Here is a 10,353-nt window from a genome sequence, read left to right on the forward strand (position 1 = left end):
CTGCAGGAAGCGTAGTGGAGGGCATGCCACGATCTACATCAATGGGGGCAAGTAGAAATGGTCGAGAGCTTCAAGTTTTTAGGTGTCCAGATCACCAACAACTTGTCCTGGTCCCTCCATGTGGACACTATAGTTAAGAAAGCCCACCAACGCCTCTACTTTCTCAGGAGACTAAGGAAATTTGGCATGTTTGCTCCAACCCTCATCCATGTCTACAGATGCACCACAGAAAGCATTCTTTCCAGTTGTATCACAGCTTGGTATGGCTCCTGCTCTGTCCAAGACTGCAAGAAACTACAAAGGGCCGCAAAGGAAGCCCAGTTCATCACTCAAACCATCCAGTGACGCTGTCTACATTTTCCACTGCCTCGGAAAAGCAGCCAGTATAATCAAGGACACCACACACCCCGGACATACTCTCTTGCACCTCCTACCGTCGGGAAAAAGATATAAAAGCCTGAGGACACATACCAACTGACTCAAAAACAGCTTCTTCCCTGCTGCCATCAGACTTTTGAATGGACCTACCCTGCATTAAGTTGATCTTTCTCTATACCCTAGCTATGACAATAACACCACATTCTGCACTCTCTCCTTTCCTTCCCTATGAACGGTATGCTTTGTCAGTATGGCGCACAAGAAACAGTGCTTTTCACTGTATACATGTGACAACAATAAATCAAATCAGAGGTCAGGGGTGATGAGTGAAATTGAACTTGGAGAGAGTTGTGGGACAAGCGGTAGAGCTCTGGACGAGTTCAAGTTTCTATCAGGTGAAAAGCAGGAAGCAGGCCAGGTGAAGTCAAGTCTAAGGAGAATAAAGGCACGGATAAGGGTTTTCAACTGAGGCAGGACAGACTGGAGCTATGTTACAGAGCTGGAAGTGGACAGACTTAATGATGGAGCAGATAGCCAGTCACAGCTCATCTGGGAGGTTATATGAGAAAGTTGCAAAAACAAAAGACTAAAATGTTCTAAATCAATACATTAAACATATTACATGACTATAGTATCCTGAAGCCAACACCACATACATCAGCAATGCTGCAAGACGATTAACTATTAATTGCTCAGCTAAAACCTATCCATTTAATTTACAAACAACATCTGACACTTCTTTAGAAAACATTTACAAAGGTAGCAGATTTAAGAAGTGGCTCCTTTCAGGTGTGTATCCGCATCTCAGTGGAAATTTTAATTTTAAAAAAACCCACAGGAACATGGAACCAGTCTAACATCAACCATGATGACAATAGCCAGATCAGCGGCACACCTAGATAATTCACATATGACACACGAAGGTCTTGATTCAAATAGAACCCTTGGCCCTTCTCGGTTTAAAAGCCTATTTTCAAAAAAAATAAAACCTTCCCCCTTCGGTCCATTTAAACAGGTGACCCTGCCACTCGGTCCATTTAAACAGGTGACCCTGCCACTCGGTCCATTTAAACAACTCGACCCTAATGAAAGGAAAGAAGGATCTAAAGACAACATTTTTTTTAACTGTCATCAATCTGCAAGGGAGGGGGAGAGGGAACGAGCAAGAGCCCGAGTGTGGGGAGGTGGGGGGACAGAGTGTCCAGGTAAATGGTCACTCCCCTCCCCCACCCCCACCACTGCAGTAGAGCGCCCCCCTCCCCGGGGTAATTTAAATCCCGTCGCAGGACACAAACAGCCGCAATCTCTTAACACCCGGCGTCTCCTTCGACCGACGAGGAGACGGACATTTTAAAACAAACAAAGATCCTTCACCGCCTCTGCCGCCGGTTTCTGCCGCTCACCACCGTCTTTGCTGCATCACCTGATCCCCGGGACCGACTGATGACGTCGCCGAGCCGCCGTCACGTGACACCTTCTCGTTCCCCCCCACCTGCGGGGAGAGAGAGAGAGGTACGCGCGCGTGCGCACTCCCCCAAGCCTGAATCCGACTTCCACAGCGGTGCGCCTGCGCGCCCTTCCCCCCCCCCTCACCCCAGGCTGGGCCTGCGAGAGTGGCGCGCCTGCGCGTCCTTTACTCACGCCCGCGCGCCCTTCCCTCACCCTACACTGGGTCTGTGAGAATGGTGCGCCTGCGTGCCCTTTCCTCACCACCCCGCCGCCCCCCCCCCCCCCCCCCCCATGGGTCTTCGGGAGTGGTGCGCCTGCAATTCTTCCTCTCCAGGGCACACTGGCATTGTAGAATGGAATCCACCCCCCCCCCCTCTTCCTGCACCCACTCCAACCCACCCTCAATGACTGGGGGAGTGATTTATCATTATGCATTGGGATTTTATTCATTGATGTTTTTTTCTTTTTGTTATTTTTGCAAAAACAGTTGAAATGAAATAAAATGGTCAAGCAAGCAGTTAGAAATTTCAACTGAATCACAGCTGTTACGGTGCAGAAGGAGGTCGTCGGGCGGCACGGTGACACAGTGGTTAGCACTGCTGCCTCACAGCGCCAGGGATCGGGGTTCAATTCCAGCCTTGGGTCACTGTCTGTGCGGAGTCTGCACATTCTCCCCGTGTCTGCGTGGGTTTCCTCCGAGTGCTGCAGTTTCCTCCCACAGTCTGAAAGACGTGCTGGTTAGGTGCATTGGCCATGCTAAATTCTCCCTCAGTGTACCTGAACAGGCGTCGGAGTGTGGCCACTAGGGGATTTTCACAGTAACTTGATCACAGTGTTAATGTAAGCCTATTTGTGACTAATAATAAATAAAATAAAGAATAAATAAACATTTGGCCCATCATGTCGGCACCGGCTCTCCAAACAAGCATTGTGACTTAGTGCCATTCTCCTGTCTTTTTCCCATCCCCCTGCACATTGTTCCCATTCAGGTAATCATCCAATTCCCTCTTAAACGCCTCGATTCAACCTGCTTCCACCACACTTCCAGGCAGAGCTTTCCAGACACGTCGCATGTAAAAGCTTTTCTCACAAGCTAACTTACACAAAATTCAGGAAGGAACTAAAGAAAATTAAGGAAAGCCCGCACCCTCCCAGAAAAAGTTAGTTTAATAAACAGCCTGCAGTTGAAACACAGCCTTAACATAGAATCGTAAATTCATAGAATCTCTACAGCACAGGAGGAGGCCATTCAGCCCATCGAGCCTGCATGGACAACAATCCCACCCAGGCCCTATCCCCGTAACCCCACGTATTTCATCTCCCTGACACTAAGGAGCAATTTAGCATGGCCAATCAACCTAAAACACACATCTTTGGAGTGTGGGAGGAAACTGGAGCACCCAGAGGAAACCCAAGCAGACACGGGGAGAATGTGCAAGCTCCACACAGATATCACCCAAGGCTGGAATTGAGGCAGCAGTGCTAACCACTATGCCACTGTGCAACCTATAGATCTATAATCAAGGTGACAAGGACATTTCCTCAGGACAAGTGAATAAGTAAACATTTTATTGGATTTACTGTTTTGGATCCATGCCTCCTTACCTGCATGGTCTAGCCTTTGTGTGACTCCAAATCCACAGTAACATGGTTAGCTCTTAACTCCCTTCTGAAATGTCCTAGATAGCCACTCATTTCAAAGGCAATTAGTGCAGGGTAACAAATGCTGACCTTGCTAGTGTCTGTCTGCAACGATGAAAGAATAAAAAAACACAGGCAAAGGTACACCTCAATAACCCAATCATTTTTCATCTCTGCATTGGCCCAAACTACAACTAAATGCACATCCACCAAAACATTTCATTAAATTATCCATTAAAAGTGTGAAAAAAAATGGATACCTTGACTCAGTTCTGTACATGGGCCAAACTTGCAAAAAAAAAAATTACATCTACATTAATTATCAACAAACTTGATACATTTTTGGATGTGTAGAAATTTGATCCTTTTCATTTCTTAACTTATAAACCAGGAAATGCTCTGCTTTTGTCGCAAACACATTCTTTGCAAATGTTCTCACGAGGCTTGCTGTGGCTTTTATTGTGGGGAAGTTCTAAGTTAATCGAATGTAATTTGCAATGTGATATTCTACTGTTTTCCTGATCTGAAATTATTCAAATTCAAAGAGATTCATGTCCATCTGGAATCCAATCTTCTCCATAAAAATTGGGGGCAGAAACGAAACCTCCCCCTTGCTAAGTCAATGGTGAAGAGGTTGAAGTAATTGCAGGACGTGAAGCTGTTCTCTGAATTGTGTAACTTCACAAGATGTGCATGTATGGCCTGTGCAGCCTTATCTCGTTCCGCCTGCTGCAAAATCCTGGGTGGAGCTTTTACAGAAACGATTGCACCATCTCAGTAGCCACTGGTCGTAATTTTAATGAGGCCACGGTTAATGGTGCACATTTCAGACTTCATCAGGAACAGTAAAGGTATTTATTAACAAGGAAAAACTGTACAGAGGCCCCCGATCCCTACATATCTTCTACATGCCTTCTTGATGTTGTAACTACCTCAACGAGGCCATTGAGGTTGGCCTCTTGGAGTATGAGCAAACAAAAAAATCCCTAATTGACGCAATGATTGCCTGTCTTACCTGTATATATTATGCGGAGTGTCAGGGCTACTGCCACTCTGGATTCTGACTTTGTACCTTTTTAAAAATTAATTTGTGGGACATGGGCATCGCTGGCTGGCCAGCATTTATTGCCCATCCCTAGTTGCCCTTGAGAAGATGGTGGTGAGCTGCCTTCTTGAATCGCTGCAGTCCATATTCTGTGGGTTGACCTGACCCACAATGCCATTAGGGAGGAAATTCCAGGATTTTGACCCAGCGACTGCGAAGGAATGGCGATATATTTCCAAGTCAGGATGGTGAGTGGCTTGGAGGGGAACTTGCAAGTGGTGGTGTTCCCATTTATCTGCTGCCATTGTCCTTCTAGTGGTTGTGAGCTTGGAAGGTGCTATCTAAGGATCTTTGGTAAATTTCTGCAGTGCATCTTGTAGATTGTACACACTGCTGTTACTGAGCGTCGGTGATGGAGGGAGTGGATGTTTGTAGATGTGGTGCCAATGAAGCAGGCTTCTTTGACCTGGATGGTGTCAAGCTTCTTGAGTGTTGTTGGAGCTGCACCCATCCAGGCAAGTGAGGAGTATTCCATCACACTCCTGACTTGTGCCTTGTAGATGGTGGACAGGCTTTGAGGAGTCAGGAGGTGAGTTACTTGCCACAGTATTCCTAGCCTCTGACCTGCTCTTGTAGCCACTGTGTTTTTATGTGGTGAGTCCAGTTGAGTTTCTGGTCAATGGTAACCCCAAGGATGTTGACAGTGGGGGATTCAGTGATGGTAACACCATTGAATGTCATGGGGCGGTGGTTAGAGTGTCACTTATTGGTGATGGTCATTGCCTGGCATTTGTGTGGCGTGAATGTTACTCGCCACTTGTCAGCCCAAGCCTGGATATTGTCCAGATCTTGTGCATTTGAACATGGACCACTTCAATATCTGAGGAGTCGCGAATGGTGTGCAATCATCGGCGAACATCCCCACTTCTGACCTTATGACGGAGGGAAGGTCATTGATGAAGTAGCTGAAGATTGTTGGGCCTAGGACACTACCATGAGGGACTCCTGCAGAGATGTCCTGGAGCTGAGATGACTGATCGTCCACAACCACAACCATCTTCCCATGTACCAGGTATGACTCTAACCAGCGAAGGATTTGCCCCCTGATACCCATTGATTTCAGTTTCGCTAGGGCTCCTTGATGCCACACTCGGCCCTTGACGTCAAGGGCTGTCACTCTCACCTCACCTCTGGAATTCAGCTCTTTTGTCCATGTTTGAACCAAGGCTATAATGAGGTCAGGAGCTGAGTGACCCTGGCAAAACCCAAACTGGGCATCACTGAACAGGTTATTGCTGAACAGGTGCTGCGTGATAGCACTGTTGATGACCCCTTCCATCACTTTACTGATAATCGAGAGTTGACTGATTGGGCGGTAATTGGCCGGATTGGATTTGTCCTGCTTTTTGTGTACAGGACATACCTGGGCAATTTTCCACATTTTGTTGAGTAGATGCCAGTGTTGTAACCGTCCTGGAAGAGCTTGGCTAGGGGAGCGGCAAGTTCTGGAGCACAAATCTTCAGTACTATTGCCAGAATGTTATCAGGGCCCATTGCCATTGCAGTATCCAGTGCCTCCAACCGTTTCTTGATATCACGTGGAGTGAATCGAATTGGCTGGAGACTGGCATCTGAGATGGAAGAGGCCAAGATGGATCATCCACTCAGCACTTCTGCTGAAGATTGCTGCGAATACTTCAGCCTTATCTTTTGCACTGATGTGCTGGGCTCCTCCATCATTGAGGATGGGGATATTAGTGGAGTCTCCTCCTCCAGAGAGTTGTTTAATTGTTCACCACCATTCTTGACTGGATGTGGAAGGATTGCAGAACTTCGATCTGATCCGTTGGTTGTGGGATCGCTTAGCTCTATCTATCACTTGCTGTTTTTGCCATTTAGCATGCAAGTAGTCCTATTTGGTAGCTTCACTAGCTTGACACCTCATTTTTAGATATGCCTGGTGTTGCTCCTGGCATGCCCTCCTGCACTCTCCCTTGAACCAGGGTTGATCTTCTGGCTTGATGGACTGATTAAGTGGGGAATATGGTGTGTGACCTCAGACTTTCCCAATGAAAAAAGGTGGAGGAGAGTATGCGTGGAGTCCTTGATTATGCTGGCTGCTTTTCCAAGGCAGTGGGAAGTGTAGACGGAGTCAATGGATGGGAGGCTGGTTTGTGTGATGGTCTGGGCTACATTAACGACACTTTGCAGTTTCTTACAGTCTTATCAGAGCAGGAGCCATACCAAGCTGTGATACATCTGGAAAGGATGCTTTCTATGGTGCATCTGTAAAAATCTGTGAGAGTCGTAATGGACATGCCGAATTTCCATAGCCTTCTGAGGAAGTAGAGGCATTGGTGAGCTTTGTTAACTAAAGCGTCAGCGTGGAGGGACCAGGACAGGTTGTTGGTGATCTGGGCACCTAGAAACTTGAAGCTCTCGACCATTTTCACTTCATCATCGTTGATGTAGACAGGGGCATGTCCTCCACTATGCTTCCTGAAGTTGATGACTATCTCCTTTGCTTTACTGGCATCGAGGGAGAGATTATTGTCATTGCACCATTTCACCAGATTCTTTATCTCTTTCCTATACTTTTCTACAAGATCTACACAGTAACAAACTAAAAAGCAACAACCTTTTGGAGAGGCAATTGTTCATCCTGGTTTACAGAAATTACCTTCAGTCCCATCCATGTTTAAGGCACAATGTCAGTATTTTGCCATCTGTGATGTAAAATGGAGCTATCTGCTGCAATAGCCCTTTATTTAATCTTCAACCAACAGACGGCAAAACAATAGCAGAGAAGCATGAGAGACAGACAGCCATGTAACTCAAACCGAGAAGGCAGACAGCTGTTATCATTTGACCGCCAATATTTCCTGTGCATTTTTAAATTATTTATTTTCCGGTGTTTAGATAATCCTATTCATGCATCTTTCAAATATGCAGCTCAATGGTCGCTGCCAATTGGTTAACTTTACACATTATTGGGAATGGAGCAATTTTTCCACACTTAGAATATTTCCTTATGTTTTTGCCTTCCTGAAAAAATTGTCAAGAGAGACTTTGTCATCGGCCAAAGTCCCATGTCTTTTTTTCATTTTGGGACTGTATAAAATTACTAAGTAAGAAGTCTCACAACACCAGGTTAAAGTCCAACAGTTTTATTTGGTAGCAAAAGCCACAAACTTTGTTTGCTACCAAATAAACCTGTTGGACTTTAACCTGGTGTTGTGAGACTTCTTACTGTGTTTACCCCAGTCCAACGCCGGCATCTCCACATCATGGCTTAAAATTACTAAACCACACAAAAAAAAATTATTCGGTTACAGAACTGTATCCATTGCAAAAATACTTGCGGTAAGCTGTCATACATTCAATGCACAGAGGTGCTTTTTATTCCTTCAGCGAGATGAGTTACTGTGAATCTCTCCAAGTGTCTCTGTGCCCTGTTTGAGAGCACATTTCCACTCCATCTGACGAAGGAGCAGCACTCCAAAAGCTAATGGTATTTGCTACCAAATAAACCTGTTGGACTTTAACCTGGCGTTGTTAAAACTCTTACTGCAATCTCTCCATGCACAGAAGCAAACATAATTGGAGCACAGAGGCACATCAAGTCCAAAATGCATGGAATATTTGCAAAGAGTGGATCCAGATGCAAACTTTTCTTGGAGTTAATTTAGAGGATTCACATTATGTTTAATTAAGCAATACTTTTTTTTCCATTCAGATTCACTACTTGGTACTGTTGGTTCTCATGCTAATGCCAGAGAATCATAGAATCCCTACAGTGCAGAAGGAGGCCCTTTGTCCCACTTATTCTGCACCGACTCTCCGATAGAACATCTTACACACAGCGCCCTTCCTCATAACCCCATGCATTTACCTCACGAGAGGCAATTTAGCATGGCCAATCCATGTAACCTGCACATCTTTTGGACTGTGGGAGGAAACCAGAGCAGACACGGGGAGAACATGCAAACTCCACACAGACAGTCACCCAAGGCTGGAATTGAACCTGGGCCCCTGGAGCTGTGAGGCAATCATTGTGCCACCATGTCGCCCTCATGAGAAGAAATGAGACTTACTTCCCCTGGCAGCATTTGTCTGTAAAATCATCATTATCATCAAACATGAAAGCTTTGCATTTTGTGCTGTTCCAATATTCTTGTTCCATAGTTTTAGTCCTTCCCATCCCTGAATTCACTCATTACCCTGCATCAGCCTCTCAGAAAGAGGCATTAAGGATCCCCAGCAAAGCTGAGACCAATTGGAAAGTTTTTCCATTGGCTGCAATTATACCTTACACACAGACACATGCCCTGATACTTCAACACCATGGCCAGAATTCTCTGACCTCGCCTGCGGCTGGGATTCTCCAGTCCCTCTTCTGTGAATGGAGATTTGACTGAGTGTTAAATTCTCCACTCTTGCTGGCAGCAGTAGCAGGGCATGTGAGACCAGACAACCCCCACCCAATTGTCAAAGCCCCTGAACATCACTGAAAGAATCTGCCTGGACAGCATCTTTAGCACATGTCATCCCCTCTCCAATGTCTACAAGGCAGAAGACAGGAATTTGAAGGACTATTCATCAATCGTTTTCTCTTCAACATAAGGTCAGAAGTGGGAATGTTCACTGATGATTCAACAGTGTTCAGTACCATTTGCAACTCCTCATGTACTGAAGCCATCCATGTCAGCAGGCAGCAAGACCTGGACATATTCCTGGTGGACTGGTAAGTGGGAAGTAACATTCACACCATAAGTACCAAACCATGGCCATCTTGAAAAAGAGAATCTAACCATTTCCCCTTGACATTCAGCTACCATCATTGAATCCCTCACTGACAATATCCTGGAGTTTACAGAAACTTATATAGACGAGCCATGTAAATTTTGTAGCTGTAACAGCAGGTCAGAGGGTGGGAAGTTTGTGGTAAGTAACTTAGCTCCTGACGCTCTAAAGACTGTCGACCACCTACAAGGCACAAGTCAGAGTGTGATGCATACTCTCCACTTGCCTGGATAACCATGGCTCCAACAATGTTCAAGAAGCTAGCACTGCTGCTTCACAGTGCGGTGACCTGAGTTTGATTCTGGCCTTGGGTCACTGTCTGTGGGGAGTTTGCACATTCTCCCTGTATGTGTGTGTGTGTGTGTTTCTTCCCACAGTCCAAAGATGTGCAGGTTTGGTGGATTGGCCATGCTAAATTGCCCCTTAGTGTCCAAAGATATGCAGGTCAAGTGGATCAGCCATGGTAAATGCGTGGGGTTACAGGGATGGGACAGGGGAGTGGTCTTTTGTAAGATGTACCTTTGGAGAGTAGGTGCAGACGCGATGGGCTGAATGGCCTCCTTCTGCACTGGAGGGATTCTATGATTCGATGATAAGCTCAATTCCATCCAGGATAAAACAGCTCGTTTAATCAGCATCCTATCCAGTACCTTAAACATTTCATCCCTCCACCAGCAATGTGTGCCATCTACAAGATGTACTGCAACAAATCATCAAGACTCCAAGTTACACATCATCCTGACTTGGAACTATATCACCACTCCATCACTGTTACTGAGTTAAAATCCTTGAATTCTTTTCATAACACCACCAGGGGTGTACCTACACCACAGCACCTCAAGAAGATGGCAATGGCCTAGTGGTATTATCACTAGACTATTAATCTAGAAACTCAGCTAATATTCTGTGGATCCGGGCTCGAATCTTGCCATGGCAGATGGTGATATTTGAATTCAATCAAAAATATCTGGGAATTAAGAATCTACTGCTGACCATGAAATCATTGTCGACTGTCGGAAAAAGCCATCTGGTTCACT

General features: G+C 45.7%; 1 protein-coding gene across 6 annotated transcripts in view; it reads right to left on the reverse strand.

Moving 5' to 3' along the window:
• LOC144500696 (V-type proton ATPase 116 kDa subunit a 1) overlaps positions 1-1,921 on the reverse strand; it is an 83,359-nt gene extending 81,438 nt beyond the window's left edge. For 2 of the 6 annotated variants that reach the window (XM_078224023.1, XM_078224019.1), the window contains exon 1: positions 1,782-1,921. The gene's annotated coding sequence lies outside the window, so the exon portion shown is untranslated. Of the gene's footprint in view, positions 1-1,713 lie in introns of all 6 variants that reach the window. The other 4 variants (XM_078224024.1, XM_078224021.1, XM_078224020.1 and 1 more) reach the window with 3 other exon arrangements.
• Positions 1,922-10,353: the final 8,432 nt, after the last annotated feature.

The sequence above is a fragment of the Mustelus asterias genome, chromosome 11 (assembly GCF_964213995.1).
Source record: "Mustelus asterias chromosome 11, sMusAst1.hap1.1, whole genome shotgun sequence".
Taxonomy (NCBI): domain Eukaryota; kingdom Metazoa; phylum Chordata; class Chondrichthyes; order Carcharhiniformes; family Triakidae; genus Mustelus; species Mustelus asterias.